The sequence below is a fragment of the Myotis lucifugus genome, unplaced genomic scaffold (assembly GCF_000147115.1).
Source record: "Myotis lucifugus unplaced genomic scaffold, Myoluc2.0 scaffold_177, whole genome shotgun sequence".
NCBI classification, from domain to species: domain Eukaryota; kingdom Metazoa; phylum Chordata; class Mammalia; order Chiroptera; family Vespertilionidae; genus Myotis; species Myotis lucifugus.
In genome coordinates, this window is record NW_005871225.1 from 908,133 (window position 1) to 931,734 (window position 23,602).

The following is a 23,602-nucleotide window of genomic DNA, read 5'->3' on the forward strand; positions in this document are numbered from 1 at the left end:
AAAAATTCTTGAATTTCTACTTATTCTTTGAATCAGTTTACATCCTTGAAACTGGATAATCTCAAGGATATAGACAAATCAGGGGAGAAAGAGATAGGTAGGGAAAATATTTGAAGTATATGGTTTATGATTTTATATAAGAATGAATTGTAATATACTAATATAGAAAAATGCAATCGTGTCCCTGGCCAGCTTGGCTCAGTTGGTTTAGTGTTGTGCCATGCACTGAAAGGCCACAGGTTCAATTCCCAGTCAGGGCACACACCCAGGTTGCGGGTCAATCCCCAATGAGGCAACTGATCCATGTTTCTCATATCAGTGTTTCTCTCTCTCTCTCTCTCTCTCTCTCTCTCTCACCCCCTTTCCCTCCCTTCATCTCCCTCTAAAATCAATAAAAATCACATTTAAAAAAATGCAACTGTGGAATCTTACAAAAAGTAGCTGCATTCAAGTTGCTCTAAGAAGAAATCTAGAGAAGCATGAAGTGAATATTAAAGGCATTGTTAATTGGCATTGTGAAACAAATGAACACAATATAGGGACTCATTTATATCAAAATATTTATCTGATTGAAATGTATTTAATCAACAATTACTGAACCCTTGCAGCTGAAGCATCCAGTTGTAGAACAGTGTGGGATAAACATAACATCTTTTTCAAGGCCACCAGCATGAGGTATAAAGCAGCATGTGGGCAAAATAGAATCACATTAATTGTAATTATAACAAAAAGTATTTATCTTACTCCAAACTTTAAAAAGAAAATATGTTACATAAGAAAGACTGACACATTAACCCATTAGTATCCACGGATGCACTACCATTTTGTTTTATCTTATTAGTAAACATCATGGATGCTAGATGATGTATGAGTCCATGAAGAAGCCACTACTATGGAAGACAGAAGATATGCTGAAAGTGGTTCTAGATACACACTATAGAAAATTTTGTATTACTTAAAATACATTTGGCTGACTTTGCCTTCCCTGGATAAACTCTAAGATCACAATTATTTTCTTTTAGTTTATGGTCTTTTAGTTTATGGATCAGAGTTGTCTGGATACATTTTGAAATAAAGAATTAAGAGCATTAGCCAGGTAGATCTTACAAAAAAAAGAAAAAAAAAACTAAATCTAAAAACAAAAACCAAAAACCCCAGGAAATCGGCAGTTGAAACCACAATAGAATTAAGTTTCACTGATAAAAGAATTGTTGTTGTGGATAGTAGTGGAGTATCTTTCTAAAACCCACAGGTCTCTCTGGAATCCTAGCAGCCAGGAGAGCATGACTCCCTAGTGTCTGCTGATAATGGATTTGGTACTCCCTCAGTCTGCTGTACTCCGTGTTTGTGCTGCCTTTTCTCACTGCAGTACCTTCTGCTCTTGCCTCAATGTATCTGCCTACCTTTCTAATCTGCTTCCTTATATATTTGGCTCACTTGTAACACTCTCTACAGTGGCCCCTCTACAGAATAGCTTCTGCTGGTATATTCTTTCAACTGTCTCTCCACTCTTAGTGCTTTGGTTCTTTAACTTTCCAAATTCTTATTCCTTAAATCAGAATATCCACTTCTTTCTGGAGATAGCCACCCATAATAGGTGACCATATCAAGTTTTGGCCAAGCAGATATCATAACTAGCACAATGATGGTAAAACTATTGGGAGACCAATTGTTTATTTTTTCAAATCCTATTGTGATTTAATTTATTTAAAGTAAGCAAGAATCTTAAATGTTATCATCATGATCGCAGAGAACTGACATATGTGTTTAATGACCCTACAATATAATTGGATTAGCAGATTATATAATGTGGAGAAGTTAACTTTCAATCCCAGATACAATTTTCTTGCCCTTCAAAAAGCCTAGATTGACTTGTGGCTTCAGCTCCAACATGTAAAACTCATGGAAGTCATCACCTCCATCTTTGCAAGGAAAAACTGGACAAACAGAAACTCAAGAACTGTTCTTTGATCCTTCAGAGAACAGAGGTTCCTAGATGAACTGCCACCTTGACATCTAGAGAGACGGGTATGTCTGAAAAGATACAGCAACTGAGACCTGCTGATCTGGAGCAGTAGCTGCTGGAGCCACAAACAGGTAGGAACGCTTGTGGTAACTGTGACCAAAAATAAATAGAGACTGACTACAAAATGTTTCTTATTTCTATGAGAGAAAGAGAGGTGCCGTGCAATAGAATGAAGTTCTTCCAGCACAGCCCTACAAAGAGAGAATTTCTTTTCAGGATAACAGGGAGGAGACTTTTTTCAGGTGAGCATTGGAATTGACAGTGTTCCCCAAACCTGTGAATTATATATTATAGTCTCTGGAGCAATAGAAATACATGGAATAAATAATACTCTGACCTAAAATGGTATTTTCTGAATAATTGCAGTCAAGATGAATAAAAGTATTTAAAAATTGATACAAACGTATGGAAACGAATACTGTCTAGATGTCTAATAAAACCTGGGTTTGGCATGGCTCAGTGGTTGAGCATCACAGTTTGATTCCAAGTCAGGGCACATGCCTGGGCTGTGGGCTCAATTCCCAGTGTGGGGTGTGCAGGAGGCAGCCGATCAGTGATTCTCATCATTGATGATACTATCTCTTTCTCCCTCTCCCTTCTTCTCTGAAATCAATAAAAAAATATATGTTTAAAAACATTTGGAACAATGTAAGATAAAAACATGCAGTTACTGCTTTCATAGGTATAAAAACTATGGCAATTTCTTAGTGAGATTAGGTTAGAAGTGGCTGTAAGAATCCTATTGTGTATTATTTATCATTGGTTATGTAAATAGAGTCTTTTGATCTGTCCTTCTTAGTGCTAGTGGCTACGCCCTGCTGAGCTTCCTCCTGTGTGGGGAAGAGCTGGCTGCACCCAGCCGGAACCTGCAGTGCACTCCTCCTAGGGGAGCTAGGGTTCGAGACTCTGGGAGAGGCTGAGTAGTATGGCTCTGGAATGAGGGCAACTTTCCCCCCATTGAGTGCCTCACCACACTGTCACCACATAGGAGACCCATAGCCCCTCCTTCTGACCCCAGTTGCCCCATAATACCAAGCTTGTGCCTTGCAGAAGGGTCTGTGGGTCATGGTCAGCCTGAACACAGTCTATAGTCTTTTTTTGGAAGGCTCTAGAACAGTGGTTCTCAACCTTCTTAATGCTGAGACCCTTTAATACAGTTCCTCATGTTGTGGTGACCCCCAACCATAAAATTATTTTCGTTGCTACTTCATAACTATAATTTTGCTACTGTTATGAATTGTAATGTAAATATCTGATATGCAGGATGCATTTTAATTGTTACAAATTGAACATAATTAAAGCATAGTGATTAATCACAAAAATAATATGTAATTATATATGTGTTTTGCGATGGTCTTAGGCGATCCCTGTGAAAGGGTCATTCGACCCCCAAAGGTGTCGCGACCCACAGGTTGAGAACCGCTGCTCTAGAAGAAGACAAGGCACCCTCAAGGGATGCAGAGTAGCCAACAGGTGGAGGTGACCTTTTTAAAAGATGTATTATTAAACATTAGCTCTATTTAAGTATAGACTTGACTTTACTGTGGCATCACATAATCTGGAAAACAGTAATAAAAATAAATAAATGAATGAAAGAGTACCTATACTAAGCAGTGTCATATACATGATCCATTTTCATCCTCCGTAATCAATTTTATTATAAATATATCCTTATCATTATAACTTGTGATTTAGGTGTTACTAATGTGTTTAATTTATAAAAGGGAAATAGGATCTCAGAGACATACCTGATTTTTCTATTACTTATCTAGTATTTAAAGGAACCAGAAAAATAACCACTCTTCCAAAAGCTAATACTGTGATTTTCTATCAGGCCACATTACTTCACTATTTAAATTAAGGAAGGCAACACTGAAGATATTTATGTTATGTCTTTATTTATCAAATTTTAAAGGAAGCAATATAGAAATGTTGATGTTTGCACATTTCCAAGTTAGAAAACATTGTGAGGGAAATGGTCATAGAGATGTTTTATTAAAACCATGGAGAATTAATAAATATATCTAATTTATTTTATTTTTAAGCCTGCATTTCTCCTTGCTGAATTGCTTTGAAAAGAGAAAAATCAGTGACCTCATTGTTTGGAGTGTTAATGTGCTATAGATTGACTCAACAGCTGATTTCTATATGGGCTAGACTCCTGCCCTTGTCTTTGTGTCTCCCTGTAATTGGCTTGCCTCTCTATACAAAAAAGCAAACAGACCCCCAAATAGACCCCATATTTCTGCTTTTATTGCAAAATATAGATTTCTAAATGAGCTCCCTTTTGCAAGGATAATAGGAAATGATGGCTTCATTGTTTGAGTATGAGTTTCTCCCAATAAAATTTGGGGATCAATAAAGAAGAGGAAATATTTCTTCACTATGACACTTTATTATTACATCAAATTTTAAGTACCACAATCTGTGGGCTGAATCTAATGGAAACCAGAGCCAGGAAGCTTCTGGAATTTTGCAGGATCTGGGAGCCACAGTGGTCAGTAGGGGCTGTAATGTGTGGGTGGGTGTGGAGGGATGGGGGAAGAGACTCCTGGAACCGCTCACATCCAAACAGGGCTGCATTTTGATGTAAATTTACCTATCAAAAATTACTTCCTGTAAAAGACAATGTCAGTTTAGTTCCTAAAATAAAACCTCTATGCTTTAATATGTCAGAGAAACTATCACATCGCATATTGGATACATATTTTGAAAGATTTGCTGACTTCACTGAGTATATTCTGAGTAGTCATTTCTAGTGATTTCTAGAACATACTGTAAGCAGGTTAAACACATGCGTGAACTTTGGAGTCAGATAGATTAGAAGTTCTAATTTTAGATCTATCATCACAGCTATGTGACCCTGTGCAGCTAACTTAGGCTCTCTGAGCCTCCGTTTCCTCCAGAAAAATGGGAATTATAGCTACTATCCATCTGAGTAGGCTATCTACTTGACAAACAACTCCCAAATTTTATTGTTTTAGGATAATAAAAGTTTATTTTTCACTCACTGAAGGATCTAATATGTATGTCCCTGATTGGTCAGCTATCTTGACATTTCTTCTCTAACCCAGTGACCTAGGTTTCTTCCAAATTGCAGCTCTGCCTCCCCTCACCAACATCCTGAAAGTCCTCTCCATTCGGCTGGACTATGGAGAAAGAGCATGAAGGATGCAGCTTTAGAGGACTTTGTAGATGGTGACTGGAAGGGGCAAATGCTGCTTCAATCTATACTTTATGGGACAAAGTTTGGTCACAAGGTAACTCCTAATATGGGAGGCTGGGAAATGTAGTCTAAATGCCCAGCAAGGAAAGTGCTAGAACCAGGGTGAAGCAAGAGATGTACCTAAAGAAGCCACATATTCCTAAGGTCAGGCAAGTGCAAGGTTCTGAGAGTGAGCACACCTCCTTACATTTTGCATCCCTTGTTGCCTTGCTTTTCTCACCCTAAATCTATCTCAAAGTAAAGAGTTTGAGGAGGTAATTGCTGATTTCTGCCACATCTATCTACCTATCAGGACTACTGTGAAAGTAAATAGAATGTTCAGTGCCTGATGCTTACTTATTTCATTATCACATATAGAATCAAAAACTATATCCCTTTCTTTTCCTCTCTAATTAAGTTGCAGTGATTACATGTCTACATTAAAAAGAAACTTTAGCAAATATCCCTTAACTTAAAGTGTGCCAATTTTGTTATTCTATATGATTTTAAAGTAAGAATTAAAAAAATTGTTTAATTCTTTACAGCTGTTTTCCCCCAGTCACTAAAATATTTAGTAGCAAGATATAAACTAGACAAAACAATAGACACTGCCCCCCCATCCCCTCCCCGCCCCCCGAGACTTTTTGCAACTTAACTTCTCTGAAAATAAGTTTTGGTCTGTACATCTTGATTTCTTAGTGGTTGTTGGATGCACAGCATTTCTTTCGACCACGGCTCCCTTAAAATTCAGTGAGGCATTGTGAGGGCATGCTTTCCCATAATGAACACATTACAGTAATCATTACAGAAGAGAAAAGACAAGAATGGCTGTGGTGCAATCTTCGAAATGTTTGCGTGGTTCTAATGTTGGTCATTTCAGGGAAACTGCCAACAGGCTCATGGAGCAGCAAACATGCATTCCGCATTTAGAGAAGTAGTTTAACTTTCAGGACAGCCCATTCCAACTCCAGTTTATCTTGCTTTACGTACAAAAGAGCTGTTTGGATTTTGACAGCTTATGAGAAAACCATTCTGCAAAATGCGGCCATTGATCTGCTATTGAAAGGAAAGAATGTTCTGTGAAAAGGCTGCAACTAAAACTAGTTGCTGTTATGAGTTGATGAAGTTTTTATTGTTAATTAAGTCTAGGAGAATATCTTCATCTATGAAGACTACTTTACAGAAGTCCAAAATGATGCTGTTGTGTTGCTTTTGCCTTTCTTTGGAAGTGTTGGCCCTCATGATATTATTGATTAGTTCATTTGACAGACATTTATTAAGGGCCTCCTGGAGCCTAGTAATGCACTGGATGCTGGTGTGCTAGTGGATACAAAGACATAGCCGTTTGGAATGGGCCCTGTCTTCAAAAAGCTTCTGCTTAGGTAGAGCTTGTAAACATACACAGTTACAATATCTTGCAGGAAATGTAAGTACCATGACCAGGGAGCTCAGTTAGTGAGAGTGTTGTCCTGATATTCTAAGGTTGCAGGTTCAATCCCTGGCCAGGGTACATATAAGAATCAACCAATGAATGCATAAATAAGTAGAACAGCAACCCAATGTCTCTCTCTCTCTCTCTCTCTCTCTCTCTCTCTCTCTCTCCTCTCTCAAATCAATAACTTTTTAAATAAAGAGGGGTAAAGACAAAGTTTCATCCATTTAAGGGAACTATATGAGCTTTCTTGAACAGATGACATTTGAGCTGGAAGCAAACACAGCCTTTGAACATATAGAGAAGATGGTGTAGTGGGGGGACAGCGGGTAGGAGCATGGAGCATGCCTAGAAAGAAAAGGAACAAAGATCTATCAGTCAGATCCTTGTATTAAGAAGTTATTTCCTAAGCACACTTAGATAAATTATAATGAATACATTTAAAATAAATATTAATAAAGACCTCTGAAATATTATAATGTCACACATAGAACAGTATGGTTCTCTTCATAACCACAGAATCACAACTTCCATGGACCACCTGCTTCGAGACCAAGTTCTCAGCAAACACTCATGTTTTTCTGGGCCTAGAAATATTTAGCATGTACCTGAATCTGCCAGTAATACCTTCTTACTTGGACATATATTTCTAAAAAATAAGGACTCTTTTAAAAAACATGTCCATAGTACCATTATCACACCTCAAAAATGAATGGTAATTTCTTAATATAAAAAATTTTGGGAAAATCCGATTTCCCTGATGGCCCCATACAGTTTGTATGGAGTCAATTTGTTCAGACTAGGACGCAGGCAAGGTCCATGCATTACTCTTGGTTGATCTCTCTTATATCTCTTTCACTGTATATGTTCCCCTTGTAAACTATTTGTTGAAAAAAACAACAGAATCCATGCAACATCTCACTTTCTATATTTGAAGATTACAGAGGCTATCTCATTTGCCACAGCCCTGAGCGAGAGGAAGCCAACTAGTTGAGTAGCCACATTCCTCCATCTACTCCTCCTTGTAGCACAAAACATGACTCTTCTTATTTGGTGCTGTGCTTCTCTTTCATCCTAATGATGGCTCAGTTCCTCCCAAACTCAGTCTCCAAGGTTATGTTTCTCTAAATATCCTAGTCCCAGCTTAGACACATGGACTTCTTCAGCTGAAATCACTTTCATTTTCTAACTCAAATGTCTTCATCTTTTCCAACCTCCTGGGATTTTGTTGCTTCTGGTCAACCTAATAAATCCTGTATGTGATTTCAACTTCTTTACTTGCCAGGGCTGGCGGGTTGAATCTTTTGTTCTTATTTGTCTTTTGACCAAAATCCTGCCTGCTCTCTCATTCTACTCAAAATCCTCTTTGCTACTATCATGTTCAATTCTGATGCCTTCTTTCCATTTTAATTATGGAAGTTCTCCACGTTGTTTCTACTGTTCTTCATAATGAGAACAATATAAAAAAGCACAGATGTGGTGCGCATTTATATATGCACAAATATGCAATTTACAAGTGATGCAAATATAAAAGTCACTTATCTTAGAGTCAAATTCAGCTTATTTTTTAAGTGAAGAGAGGAATAAATATTAGAGATTCTTCAAACAGGATTAAATTTGTTTCTTTGCCCAGTTAATAGCAAAATTCAAATTCTAGACTTTAAAACCAAACTTTGCAAAGGGGGTCCTCTTCCAATATCTTTAATTCTTACCACAAAAATGAATATAAGGAATAGATATTTTTTTTCTGTGCTCCCTAAGCAAGAGGAAACATTAGCAATGGCTGTAGGTACATGAAAAGAACTTTCCTATGATAATTGTATTTCTTGACCAAGCATCTGATTATGTAGACTGCTATAATAATTTTTTGAAAAAAAAACAGTTTCCTTCTTAAAATTAATAAGCAGTGTATTATCATGTGACACATGTGCACAAGTACACACACATATACACACACATGCACAACTCTACATGAAAAGAGAAAGACCTCTTTCTTACTGTCATGTGTTTCTTTGAATTGAGGACACTGGTTCTCAACTCTAGAGCAGGGTTCTTCAAACTGCAAATCACAATTCATTGGTAGCTTATTAAGTGAATTTAGTAGATCATGGTTAACATTTTTATGTTGATACAGAATAGGATACAAAAAGCCTTTATTACATGGAATAACATTACATTTTATTTGTAAAATTTTTGTTTCAAGTGTGTGTGTGTGTGTGTGTGTGTGTGTGTGTGTGTGTATGTGTGTGTATGTGTGTTCTGGGATATGTAGACCAAAAAGAATAAATAAATAGTTCTATGGAAAGTAACAGAGTGATCTGATCATATTTTTAAGTGGGCAGGTCATGGTGGGTAGTCATGCCCCAGGCCTATAACTTCTTTAGTGAAAGGTTTTAAATCAGTCCTGTCCATTTTTCTTGTGCATCCAGGTTAGCACAACTTTGAAATGCCAGAAGTAATACCCCTCAAAGAGGGTATTAACCGTCAAGTGAGCTCAGAAGCTTGTTAACTATCCTGTAATCCAATTCTCACCTTGTTTTCTCCTACTTCCATTTATGTACATTCCTTCCTTAATTTCAAATGCATAAAACAAGCTGCAAATCTGTTATTCTCCAGACATGCTCCCTGGCATATGTTGTCAGTTTGGTTCAAATAAACTTTTATAAAACTTCTCTATGGGTTTGGATGTTTGTTACATAGAGAGATGATAGATAGATAGATAGATAGATAGATAGATAGATAGATAGATAGATAATAGATAGATATTTTTCTTGCTACTGGTCCAAGGCAGTCTCAGCTCTAGCTTGATCCTAGGTCTTCCCAGGACTATTAATTTGATCTCGAAGTGCTGAGTGAAACAGCAATGCTTAGTGGAGTTGGAATGAGAGAAGCTTAGAAAATGTTTATTATGGAAGGGATAAAAATTTAAAGAAAATTTATAGCAAGTAATTTTTTACATGGACTTTTTTTCTACTTGTGTAGCAAAGGAAAGAAAAGGAAAAGTGGGGAGGTGAGGAGAAAAAGAGTGAGTAGACAGAGATAGAGATAAAAAGGAAGGATAGCAAGATTAAGCAGGAGCAGTAAAGTCTAATCACCTAGAATACGTGTATGCGCTTATCTCAGCAGTGCTGATGACAATCACCCTGCTGCAATAATGCATTGGCTGAGTTACACTGAGGATTTATAGGTTATGGGAAAGATGGGTAAAGGATATGAGACATCTCTGTAAAGCTTTGTTTAAATTTTTAAATGCTAGAAATTATAGACCAATACATGTTAACTTCAGTATATGAAAAAAAAATTGAAGCTATCATTAGAAAATCAATTTGTTAACACTAAGATTGCAGAGTAATAACATAAGTTAGAAGATATCAAAGACCAATCTAATAGCCTTTGCTGACAGAGCAAGGCACATTGTAGACAGCAGAAAAGCAATAAACGCAATACATCTCAACCTCAAGATGGCCTTTGATTTTGTCCTATATGACACACTCATCAACTAGCAGGAAAAAATATAGCTTAAGCCAGTATTTCTCAAACTATACAATGTGACCCCCACATGTGACCCCCACGTGTGACCCCCAGGGGTCACAGAGTTTGCAACTGTATTTCCTCAACATAATGCCTGACTCACAGGAAGTCCCAATATGTGGAAAAGAAAAACAGCAAGCCTGACTCACAGGAAGTCCCAATATGTGGAAAAGAAAAACAGCAAAAATTCCAAGGAAGGCCCCACTCATTCTCATACTCCCCAGAAAGCCCCACTCCCTGGCTTTCTCCAGCTATTACAGAAATATCCCTCCCTGGGACTGGCTAAAGCATGTTGACATAAGAAACAACCAAAATTTATTGACTTTATTTGAGCCAAACTGATGACGTATGCTAGGGAGCAAAAAATCAAATGCTCCAGAGAAAAACAGTGTTGCAGTTTCTTTTATGTATTTGAAATTAAGAAGAGGACAGAAGGAAGATTACAGGAAGATGGGAGAAAGCAAGGCAGGGGTTGGATTACAGGAGAGCTAAGATTATTTGCTCTCTGAGGAGTGGTTATATCTCAGAAGGAGGGGTCTGAAAGGGTGGTTCATGTCTTAAAAGGGGGGATCTGAAGAGAAGCATTTCAAAGGGGTATTAACCTAGATGCACAGAAACAACAAACAAGGGCTTGCTTGAGGCAAAGATAAACCTTTTAGTAAAAAATAATATGCCTGGCCCTAGCCTTTTTGGCTCAGTGGATACAGCATGGGCTTGTGGACCAAGGGTCTTGAGTTCAATTCTGGTCAAGGGCAAGTACCTCGGTTGCAGGCTCCTCCCTGGCCTAGGCCCTGATTAAGGCTCATGCAGGAAGCAACCAATCAATGTGTTTCTCTCACATTGATATTTCTCTCTGTCTTTCCCTCTCTCTTCCACTCTCTCTAAAAATCAATGGAAAATATCCTTGGGTGAGGATAAATAAATAAATAATAATACTTATATGCCTGGGGTGTGACTGACTAGCCACCATGACTTGCCCAGGTAGGAATGTATGATCAGATCCCCCTGTGAGGCTACTTTCCACAGAACCCAGTTCGAATACAATCCAATAGAACCTGGTTTTCCATCCACAGGAAGAAGGAGTGTTTGGTTCAGCCAGACCTCTAGATGTTGAGCTTCACTTTTTCTTTAATCACTCTGTTTCTCAGTCATCAAAACCTCAATACCATAAAAAGTAATATAACGAGGCACTGATTAATAATAACAAAATTTTATTAAGTATTCATGATACTATTTAGGCACTATTAATAACTCACTTAATCCTCACATCGACCCTATGAGATAGGTACTCTTACTCACAAGTGAGAAAATCGAGGCATTGAGAAGTGAAGTAACTTGTCCATGGTTTCATGCTAATAACTGACAGAGAATATTGGTCAAGATTTCAACCCAGGAAGTTTGTATCCAGAGTCTAGGGCTTTAATCTGCAGGTTCAAATAGAATGTTTGGTACATGATGTGTTCAAGAAGTGTAAGCTATTGACTGTGCTAAGGGATGTCCAGATAGCTGGTAAAACAGTATTCAGGGTGTGGCTGGGAAGGTGTTCCTAGAAGAGATTAGCATTTGAATCAATAGACTGAACAAAGCAGATCGCTCTTCCCAACAGGAATGGGCATCATCCAAGTGAGGACCTGAACAGAATAAAAAGGCTGAGGGATGGAAAGCTCATTCTCTCTGTCTCTCTGCCCGAGCCGAGACACCCCGCTTCTCCTACCCTTGGGCGCCAGATCGTCTGGTTCCCTGGCTTTTGAACTCAGACTGACAACATTGACCACTTTTCTGATCCTCCAGCAGCTCACAGACATCAAATTGTGGTGATACTTCTCAGCATATATAAATTTAATTTACCACAGAAGATATATATATATATATATATATATATATATATATATATATATATATACAAATAGGGTTACATTTATAAATATGTGAAACTTTGTTTTTGTAATATTTTTTAATTATTGTATTATTTTCCATAGGAACATATAGTAAATACTAGAGGACTAGAGGCCCGGTGCACAAAACTTTGTGCACTCAGGGGGGTCCCTCAGCCCGGCCTATGCCCTCTTGCAGTCTGGGACCCCTCGGAGGATGTCCACCTGCTAACTTAGGCCCGCTCCCTGGGGGATCTGGCCCAAGCTGGCAGTCAGACATCCCTCTGGCAGCCCGGCAGCCCTCGGGGGATGTCCACTTGCCAGCGGGGAGCAAGCCTAAGCTGCAGTCGGACATCCTTAGCGCTGCTGAGCAGGTGGAAGAGGCTCCCACCACCACCGCTGTACTGGCAGCCGTCAGCCTGGCTTGTGGCTGAGCAGAGCTCCCCCATGTGGGAGCGCACTGACCACCAGGGGACAACTCCTGCATTGAGCGTCTTCCCCCTGGTAGTCAGTGTGTGTCATAGTGACCAGTCATTCCCAGTCTTTCTGCTGTTAGGGTCAATTTGCATATTACCCTTTTATTATATACTAGAGGCCCGGTGCACAAAAATTTGTGCACTGGCGGGGGGGGGGGTGGTGTCCCTCAGCCCCACTTGTGCCCTCTCACAGTCTGGGACCCCTCTGGAGATAACGACCTGCTGGCTTAGGCCTGCTCCCAGATGGCAGAGGGCAGGCCCAATCCCTAGGTGCAGCCCCTGGTTGGGCTCAGAGCAGGGCCGATTTGGGAGATGGGGCTCCGCCTCCTATCATGCACAGAGCAGGGTGGATCGGGAGGTTGCGATGCCACCTCCAGTCACACTCAGGGTAGGGCCAATTGGGGGGTTGGGGCGCCGCCCCTGTCACACTCAAGGCAGGGTCGATGGGGAGGTTGCGGCACCACCCCCTGTCACGCACAGAGCAGGGCCCATCAGGGGAGTTGGGGCTCCATACCCTGTCATGCACAGAGCAGGGCCAATCAGGGGATTGGGGCGCCTTCCCCTGTCATGAACAGAGCAGGGCGGATAGGGAGGTTGTGGCCCCGACCCCTGTCACACACAGAGCTGCAGGGCGATCAGGGGGTTTGGGCGCTGCCCCCTGTCACACTGCTCCAGGGGCCAGGAGGCCTCTTGGCTCCACTGATCCCGGTGCCAGGAGGCCTCGCAGCTCCGCTGATCCTGGGTTCGGGAGGCCTCGCGGCTTTGCTGATCCAGGTGCTGGGAGGCATATTACCCTTTTACTATATAGGAGAGAGGCCTGGTGCACATGTGGGGGCCAGCTGGTTTGCCCTGAAGGGTGTCCCGGATCAGGATGGGGGTCCCGCTTGGGTGCCTGGCCAGCCTGGATGAGAGGATGATGGCTGTTTGCAGCTGGTCACACCCCCTTCAGGGTGGAGGTCCCCACTGGGGTGCCTGGCCAGTCTGTGTGAGGGGCTGAGGGCTGTTTTCAGGCTGTCTGGCGACTGAAGCTCCCAACCTCTCCTTTTTTCTTTTTTTTTTTTATTCTGGGATTTATTTACCTTCTATGGCTGTCACTGGAGCTGAGAGCCGGCTTTAGCTCTGAGGCTCGGCTCCAGCTTGAGACCTCGCCTGCTGAAAGCAGGAATCTAGGGTTTGTTTAGGTTCTATAATTGCAACCTTGTTTCGGTCCTGCTCGCTCCAGCTCTGATGGCTGAAAGCAGGTATCTGGGTTTTTTTTTAGCTTCTATACTTGCAACATAGTTGCTTAGACTGCAGCTCAGAGGCCGGCAGCGGCAGGCGGGGAACCTTGGCTTCCTCCGTCACTGGAGCAAGCAAGCCTCCTGTTTGCTTCAGTTGCCTGGCTGCCAGCTGCCATCTTGGTTGGCAGTTAATTTGCATATCTCGCTGATTAGCCAATGGGAAGGGTAGCAAAGTTATGGTTAATTACCATGTTTCTCTTTTATTAGATAGGATAATAGAGGCCTGGTCCACAGGTGGGGGCCGACTGGTTTGCCCTGAAGGGTGTCCTGCATCAGGGTGGGGGTCCCGCTGGAGTGCCTGGCCAGCCTGGGTGAGGGGCTGAGGGCCATTTTCAGGCTTCTCACACCCCCTTCAGGGTGGGGGTCCCCACTGGGGTGACTGGCCAGCCTGGGTGAGGGGTTGATGGCTGTTTTCAGACTGACCAAGCCCCCTGGCGACTGAAGCTCCCAGCCTTTCCTTTTTTTGTGTTTTTTTTTTAATTCGGTCCAGCTCCATGGCCATGGCGACTGGAAGCAGGTATCTGGGGTTTATTTACCTTCTATAATTGAAACTTTGTTGCCTTGAGAGGAGGCAGCAGCCGCCAGGAAGCTTGACTTCTTCCATCGCCGGGGCAACCAAGCCTCCTGCTCACTCCAGCACTGTGGCCTTGAGTGTAGCTCAGAGCAGGCCATGGCAGGTTCTGTTTCTCTGGCAAATCCAATCAAATACAGCTATTATTATTAACACAAATCAATTTATACACTATTCTATATCCTTTATTTACTCTAGTTTACAGGTAACAAAACTGGTGTTTAATAAACTCTTGTGAAGGAAATAAGGATGTTTCAGATGTACTTAATAAGGCAGAATGGGAAGCACTGGGTTCCTGATAACTTGAGCGATGGCAATAAGCTGCCAAGTTCATTTGCAGAAGCAGGAGAGCTGTAAGGTATAGGCAGTGGTCTTTAGAGGGTTGACAGAGTCATAAAAGCACATGGCAATGAAAGAGCTCTCCAAAGCCAGATCAAAGCTTTGCTGAGTGGAACAAGGGGTTCAGATGGACTAAAGAGACCACACATTTTTTTGATAGCATCAATCCAAACATTTGTAGGATTTTCACCAGGAGAGGGTTCTCTCTTATTGAGAAAAACAAACACAACAACACAAAAAAATATTCTTTAAACAACAATCGGTGACTTTGTATGTTTCTCTGAGAAAAAAGCTAATTTGATATTTCAATTGAATTTTAAAATGTTTTGAAAAAAAAAGAAGCTTCTCCTATTGAACTTATTTCAATAGAAGGCTGAAAAGTCTTGTTATCTTAAAGGAACAAGAACATAATTTTAAGCTCTCTATACATATTTCTGATATTCTTCTGTGGTAAATTAAATTTGCACATTTGCTCTTGAGTTTTCCATGTCTTCATTTTCCTCTCTATTTATGCTTGTATGCTTTGTGCTTTGTAGATTTACAAAGAACTGTGGGAGAATAAAAGCAAGAGCATTCGAGGAGAAATTATTGTTTTCCCATATGTAGAGGGTTTGTCTGCAGTGGCGGTCTGCTCATCACCGCCTTGCTGCTCGATTTTGTATGTGACAGATTGTCAACTGGAATGTTTAGTCTGCCCCTTTTCATTTTCTCTGTTCATTTCTTGTTTTCAAAATGACCTCTTATAAGTGGAGAAATGCTAAATGAAGTTTGTATCCAGAGTCTAGGGCTTTAATCTGCAGGTTCAAACACAATGTTTGGTACATGATGTGTTCAAGAAGTGTAAGCTATTGACTGTGCTAAGGGATGTCCAGATAGCTGGTAAAACAGTATTCAGGGTGTGGCTGGGAAGGTGTTCCTAGAAGAGATTAGCATTTGAATCAATAGACTGAACAAAGCAGATCTGGGGTGGGGCTGGGCAGGGGAGTGGCTGCAGGAGATTGGTTGGCCGGCCTCACCCCTTATTGGGGTGAGGGGACAATCAGGGCAGAGCCAGTCTTGGGGAGAGGCTGCAGGAGGTTGGCCAGCTGGCCCTGGCCCCTATTGAGGTGGGAGGGATGGTCAGGGGCAGGGCTGGCCAAGGGGAGGGGCTGTGGCCCGATCAGGGTGGTGGGGATTCATTGGGGGCGTGGCTGGCTGGGGGAGAGGTTGCAGGAGGTTGGCTAGCCAGCCCCGCCCCTTATTGGGGTGAGAGTGCAATCAGGGGAGGGGCGGCCAGGGTGAGGGGGCGTTTGGCCACCCATTCTTTTTTAATTTTGGCAACTTCACGATTTTTTTTTAATTATATATTTTATTGATTTTTTTACAGAGAGGAAGGGAGAGGGATAGAGAGTTAGAAACATCGACGAGAGAGAAACATCGATCAGCTGCCTCCTGCACACCTCCCACTGGGGATGTGCCGCAACCAAGGTACATGCCCTTGACTGGAATCAAACCTGGGACCTTTCAGTCCACAGGCCGATGCTCTATCCACTGAGCCAAACCGGTTAGGGCAACTTCACGACTTTTATTTGTGGTGCCTGTGCTATGTCTCGAAAATATCTTCTCCCCCTGCTCCGGACAGCGTCGGGGAGGGGACAGCAAAAAATAGAAGACATTCCTCCCTATTGCACATGGACCCTATATACAGGCCCACCTGGCCCAGGCCTGTGGGATGCTTGGCACATTCTAGGATCCCTGCTCAGGGGTGGAAGGGGTGTCTGGTGGCAGCACACGTGTGAGGGGACCTCCAGGTGACCACTCTGGTCCTGACTACTGGTCCTGGCACTTCCTGGTCCTCGGTTTCTTCCTGGTCCTGCCTGCAGCCCTGGTCCCCCTACCTGGCTCAGCCTCCCAACTCTATCCTGGCCTCAGATGGCCACCTTGGCTCCTGGGGGCTCTGTCCTCCCCTCCCAGCCTGGAGGTCCCGAGGGGAGGTCATGGCTTCTCAGAGACTCCCTGGCAGCCCTGTCACTCATGTTCACACAGGGGAAGGAGTGCGTGTGGCAGAAGCAGCTGTATAAATGCGGGTGCAGGGGCAAGTCCTCTGGGCTCACTTGGATAGTTTGCTGATGACATGGATCAGGGCTGCGTTCTCGTCTTTGAGGCGCTGGTTGTCAGCCCAGTGGTTGGACAGGCCCTTCAGCTCCACATTCTTGCCCTCCAGGGCCCTGTGCTCAATTCTCTCCAGCTCCAGGAGGGCCAATCTCTCTGCAAAGCACTCCTGCCTCGGCGTGGCTCACTCCAGCTGCACCTTGAGCTTCGCTAGCCACAGCGTGGTCTCGGTCAGGGCCTCATGAAGTCTCTCATTCTCAATGCATAGCTCTGTGTAGAGCTTCCTTAAGCCTTCCTTGGGCTCTTCCGATTCGGGCTGGGGTTCTGGGTTGAGGGCCTGCTGCCTCTGGGGGGAAGGGCTGTATTCTGGGCTGATGTCCACTGGCTTCGCCTCCTCCCCCTCTGCAGGCCCTCTGCTCTCCTTGCCAACTCTGCTGTGCTCCTTAGAGGCCTGTGGTCCCTGTCCCTGTGTGTCAGGTACCTCTACTCTCTGGCCAGGGCCATCAGAATTCTCACCCCAGGGACTTGGGGCTGCCGGGAAGGGTCCAGGCTCTGTGTGGCCCCGCTCTTGATCAGGATGGGAGAGTTCGATCAGGGGCAGGCCAGCAGGGGGGAGGGGCTGTGAGGTGCTCAATGCACCGCACAGTGACTAGTCATTTGGTCATTTGGTCATTCTGGTAGTCACAGACACTGGCTATATTTCATCTATCCATTCATCTGTCAATAGAAACTTTGGTTGTTTCTACATTTTGGCTATCTTCTATATATATATAAAGAGCCAGGGGCCATCACATCCGAAACAACCAAACAGGCGACCAAACAGGCTGAGTGGGGCGACAAGGCTGGCAAGGAGGTTAGTGAGGGACGACCAAATGACTGAACAGCAGGCTGTGTGGGGCTACCAGGCCGGCAGGGGGACAGTGAGGGGTGTCCAAACGACCAAACAGCAGACTGCATGGGACAACTAGGCCAGTGGGGGGGATGTTGGGAGCGATCAGACAGGCAGGGACGTAAACAGTTAGGGGCCAGCAGACCCAGATTGTGGATTGGGTCTAAACCGGCAGGTGGACATCCCCCAAGAGGTCCCAGATTGAAGAGAGTGCAGGCTGGGCTGAGGGGACCCCTCCGTGCATGAATTTCATGTACCAGGCCTCTAGTTACAAATAAAGCTACTATGAATATGGAGGTACGAAATCTGTTTGAATTCTTATTTTCAATTCTTTGGAGAATATACACAGAAGGGCAATTGCTATATTTTATGCTAAGTGTATGTTTAATTTTTGGAGGAGGTGCCATACTGTTTGTTTTTTTATAGTAGCTACACCAAGAAAGCACAAAGATTTCAATTTCTCCACATCCTCACCAGACTTGTTCTTTTCTGTGTGTGTGTGTGTGTGTTAATAATAGTTATTCTAATGAGTGTGAAATAATATCTCATGATGGTTTTGATTTGCATTTCCCTAGTAACTAGTGATATTGAGCCCTTATTGTTGTCCATTTTCTTTGAAGAAATGTTGATTTGTGTCCTTTTAATTATTTTTTTAAGCAAAGATGAATATTTTTTAATCCTCACCTGAGGATATGTTTATTGATTTTAGAGATAGAGGAAGGGAGAGAGAGAGAAACATTGATGTCTGAGAAACATCTATCAGTTGCCTCCCTTTGGTGTGCCCAGACCAGGAACCAAAACTGCAACCTTTTTGATGTATTGGATGATGCTCCAACCAACTGAGTCACCTGGTCATGGCCTTTTGTAATTTTTTAATTCAGTTACTTGCTTTTTTGTTCTTGAATGATAGAAGTTCTCTATATGTTCTGCAAATTAATGTCATATATATATATATATATGGTTTGCAAATATTTTCTCTTGTTATTTGGGTTGCTTTTTTACTCTGTTGATAGAAGACTTTGATCACATAAGTTTTATATTTTGATAAAGTCCAACTTATCTATTTTTTGCTGTTGCTTGTGTTTTGCTGTCACATTCAAGAAATTGTTACTAAATTCAATGCCATGAAACTTTTCTTTGCTCTTAGTTTAGTTAGGTCTTTGATCATTTTGAGTTAATTTTTCTAGGTGGTGTAAGGTAAGGATCCATCATTATTTTGCATCTAGACATTCAGTTTTCATAATAGTATTTGTTGAAAAGATGTTCCTTTCTCAATTGAATGATCATGGCAAAAAATTACATGCAAAAGTTTATTTCTAGGCTCTCTGTTCTACACATTTGGTCTATATTTTATCTTTATGTCAGTATCACATTGCTTTTATTACTGTGGTTTTGTGGTAAGTGTTTAAATCAGGAGGTGTGAGACCTCTAACTTATTTATTTATTTATTTATTTATTTATTTATTTATTTTTAATTCTTTATTGTTAAAAGTATTACATATGTCCCTCTTCCCCCCATTGACCTCTCTCAGCCTGCCTCTGCCCCCCAGCCCAGGCCTTCACCCCCCTATTGTCTGTGTCTATTTGTTTATGCTTATATGCATACAAGTTCATTGGTTGATCTCTTCCCACCCACCCATCCTCCCCTGCCTTCCCTCTGAGGTTTGATGTTTCTATGTCTCTGGATCTATTTTTGTTCATCACTGTTCTAGTCTATGACCATAAGATGTCTTTCTATTTATTGGTTTCTTCTTCAGTTTCTTTTAGCAATGTTTTGCAGGTGTGTTTTTGTTTGTTTGTTTTGTTTTGTTTTAATCCTACCCCAAGGATATTTTTCCATTGATCTTCAAAGAGAGTGGAGGAGAGAGGGAAAGACAGAGAGAAATATCAATGTGAGAGAAACACATTGATTGGTTGCCTCCTTGCACGTGCCCTGATCAGGGCCTGGGACCAGACCGAGGAGGAGTCTGCAACTGAGATACGAGCCCTATACTGGAATCGAATTGGGACCTTTCCACAGGCTGACACTCTATCCACTGAGCCAAACCAGCTAGGGATGTCTTGCAGTTTTCACATAAAAATCTTTTGCCTCCTTGGTTAAGTTTATACCTAAGTATTTTTTCTTTTGATGCTATTATAAGTGGAAGTGTTTTCTAACTTCCTTTTTGGATTGTTAATGTACAGAAATACAACTGATTTGTGTGTGAATATAATGTTGGCTGTATTCACAATGCCTATATCATGTCAAGGTAGTTTCTTTCAATTCCTAATTTGTTGAGTTTTTAATATTATTATGAAAAGGTATTAAATTTTGTCAAATGATTTTTCTTCATTCATTAAGATAGGAATGTGTTTTTTCTCTTTCAGTCTGTTAATGTGTTGTGTTACATTAACTGATTTTTGTGTGTTAAACCATCCTTGTATTCCAATAAAAATTTTCACTTTATTGGTGTATAGTCCTTTCAATACACTGCTGAATTTGGTTTGCTAGTACTATATTAAAAAGTTTTGCATTAATATTCATAAAATATATTGGTCTATAATTTTATTTTCTTACAGTGTCTTTTTCTGGCTTTTCTATTAGGGTTATTCTTTTTAAATAAAAGGACTCATTAAGGCTGTCCTCTTTCTTTCACTTTTTATACTACCTTATAGATTCTCACTATTTCTCAGAGGTACAGCAAAGGAAGCTGGAGTTGGGGGTAGAGTAGGGGACAGAGACAGAATTTTTTCTGGCAGTCAAGGGGAGGTGGCAGATTGCAAATATCTGACTTAATATTTTTCTATTGTCCTTGACATAAATGAATTAGTAAGTTGAGTTATATTCCATAATTAGAGCTAAGCCTTCCAAACACGTCTTCAACATTGGTTGATGACCATGTGAAGTTAATGGTACTCAAAATTTTTGTTGTTGTTTTTTATCATGTTATGTTTATTATTCTACTTAAATGTCTTTAAACATAGAGTTATACATAAATTCCACACAGACGCAACTCTTATTAAAAAGCAAAGTAAATTTAGAAATTAAATACAAATAATTCCATCAGCCCTGGCCAGGAGGCACAGTTGGTTGAAGCATCATCCTGTATACCAAAAGGTTGGGGGTTTGATTCTGGTTAAGGCACATGCCTGGGTTCCAACTTTGATCCTGGTTGGGGTGCATATGGGAGGCAACCAATAAATGTTCCTTTCACAGCTCCCTCTCTCTCTTTCTCTCTCTCTCTTTCTCTCTCTCTCTCTCTCTCTCTCTCTCTCTCTCTCTCTCTCTTTCTGCAATAAAACCATATCCTGGGGTGAGGATTAAAAAAAATACAAATTTCATCAAACCAAACATTTCAAACTAACAATTTTCTGACAAAAGATCTTGTTTTACCCAAAACAAAATGTTAGCTCACATGTTACCAGTTGCTACTACAAAAAATATCTTGAGTTCATCATGCTTATACTACAATTTATTTTGTGATGAGTCAGTTTTTCCACTCTTGATTTTATATTAATTATTGAAAAAATATTTTATATGGTATTTGGTCAGTAATATTACTGGTAGTCATCTAGTTATAAGATGGTGGTGGTCATTCAAGTAATCCAAAGCATAATTGTGTTACTTCTTTGATTAGCATTAAAATAAAAAATTTAAATTCAAATTTAAACTCCCTAATTAGTAAACACACAGATCTATCCCCCCCACCTCTGTAAAAAGAAATAGATATTGATTGGAGTAGGATAGGGAGGAAGGTTGAGGAGAATATGAGAACTTAAGGGGAAATGAGGACAGGAAGCTGTGTGGGGGATGGTTCTTGTGTTTCTTCTCTTTAAGGCAATAGGCACTAAATCAGAGATGTGTCTAGGCATGAGGTTAAGGAATGTAATAAAAGGAGTGTTCAAAAGAAAGATAAAGAACCAAACTGATACTCATAAGAAAGCAGATTGCTAGAGAGGTGAGGACTTGTAAGGGAACAAAGGACTGTATTCATAGACGTCCAGATGGAGAAGCAGGTTCGGGAAAACCAATGGAAGCAGAGGCTGCAGGCTGAAGCCCTGCTAACTCTCATGGCCATGAACGCCTTCCCACAGGTGCATCTCCAGTGTAGAGAAAGGCTGAAAATGGGAACTAGCTTCTGGAGACAAATGACTAGTTTAACAACTTTATCAATTTACCTCTTACTGGAACTAATATACTGAGATAAAGTATACAAGACAACTAGGCCAAATTAGGACAAGGATCAAAGTGAGCATGAGAAGAATAATAGCATTTTTTTCTGTGTCTCTGCCCTCCTTGCAGAGTTGTCAAACACTAACCATCCACTCCTTCCCCCAGAAAACCATAAATATTCAAAATTATTGCAATTAATTTATCCATTTCTTTATTTACTTAATTATCAAGTGCGTTTTTATTTAACAAGGCCATTGCTGGCTCTAAAGATATAATGGTTTAAAACGACATGGCTGATGTCTTCCTGCCTCTTACAGTCAATACGGCGATATAGATGAAACTCATACTACCTAGGTTTTATGGAAAAGCTGTGGAAGGGTGCTGAGTGTCAGTGGCAAAAGATGGCACTGGAAAGTTAAACAGACTCCCAAGGAGCTATTTCAGAGCCACTAAAGTCTCTTAAGCATGGGAATAAAATGATCAGTTGAAACAATCTTAAAGGAATGCATTATGGATGTGTTCACATATGACTTTCTCAGCATCTAATATTTTATATACCTGTTCTGGCTCTTGAAGTGGTGTTTCTAGCCACTCTCTTTATTTACTGGGAGTTTCAAATGTAATTGCCTATAGTGGTCTAGCAAGGAAATAAATGCATGAAGTGAACTGGTAAAAGACATTAAAGAGTGGTGGTAACTCTGGCAAAGGGGAGATCTATGTCCATACACAGGGTAGCCATTATTCAGTTCCAACTGAACATTACAGCAACATTGGCACAAATGAGTTTTATTGAATACACTTATTGCACACACACAAAAAAAATCTGTGAGCTAGGATCTGTTCTCAAGCCATTGGTTTGTGACCTCTCTTACTATATGCCATAATTAGGGAAATATTTAAAACATTCATTTGTTGCCAAAGAAAATAACAGAATTATCATTTAGACTAAAAATATAGCAACTGGTCAGATCTTCTTAATTTCTGTGTTCTTTAAAAATCCTCAATCTAATAATCATAATGACTTATTTCAGGGTTCAAGTGGACAGTGAAGTTTGTGCTAAAACACAGACGGAACAGTGATTCCAATATGTTGAAATGTATCTAAATATCAATCTGAGAATGAAGCATGTGGGGAAGGACAATATAAAGTGACTTTCTGTTTAGCTAGGCAAACACTTTCTCATACTCCCCAATATAATATTATGTGTGTGTGCTGTTCATAAGAAGGGAGATCTGTTGCTCCTGCCTCCTAAAGACTTCTATAATCTTGGTCAAGACTGGAACATCTGAGTTGCTCGGTTTTTTGTTTGTAGAAAAAATAAGTTTGACTTGGGTTAAGAAATACTATTTAAAACTTGGAAATTAGACAAAAAGTTGGGCACTATGTCTGTTCAATATCATATTGGAATAGCATTTAAGAAGCGTTGGCCATTAGCTGTTTGATTAGACCTCAGTTGAGACTCTATTGGAATTGTAGAACATATTTTTAAAGCTGAAATATAAAAATCTACCTGATGCAATTGGGAAATCCATTTTGATGCATCTACTTTTTAGTGATCCAATTCTTTTGTTTTATTTTAAAATACAACCTAAAATATTTGTGATTATGTTTTTAATTTGACTCATTTTTAGAAGTTTTGGCAACATTTCTCTTCCTAAGAAACATATGAATTCTTGTGGGGAAAAAACATGTTTCAATAAAAATTAAGAAAAACCACTAAGGGCATTTGTTTTT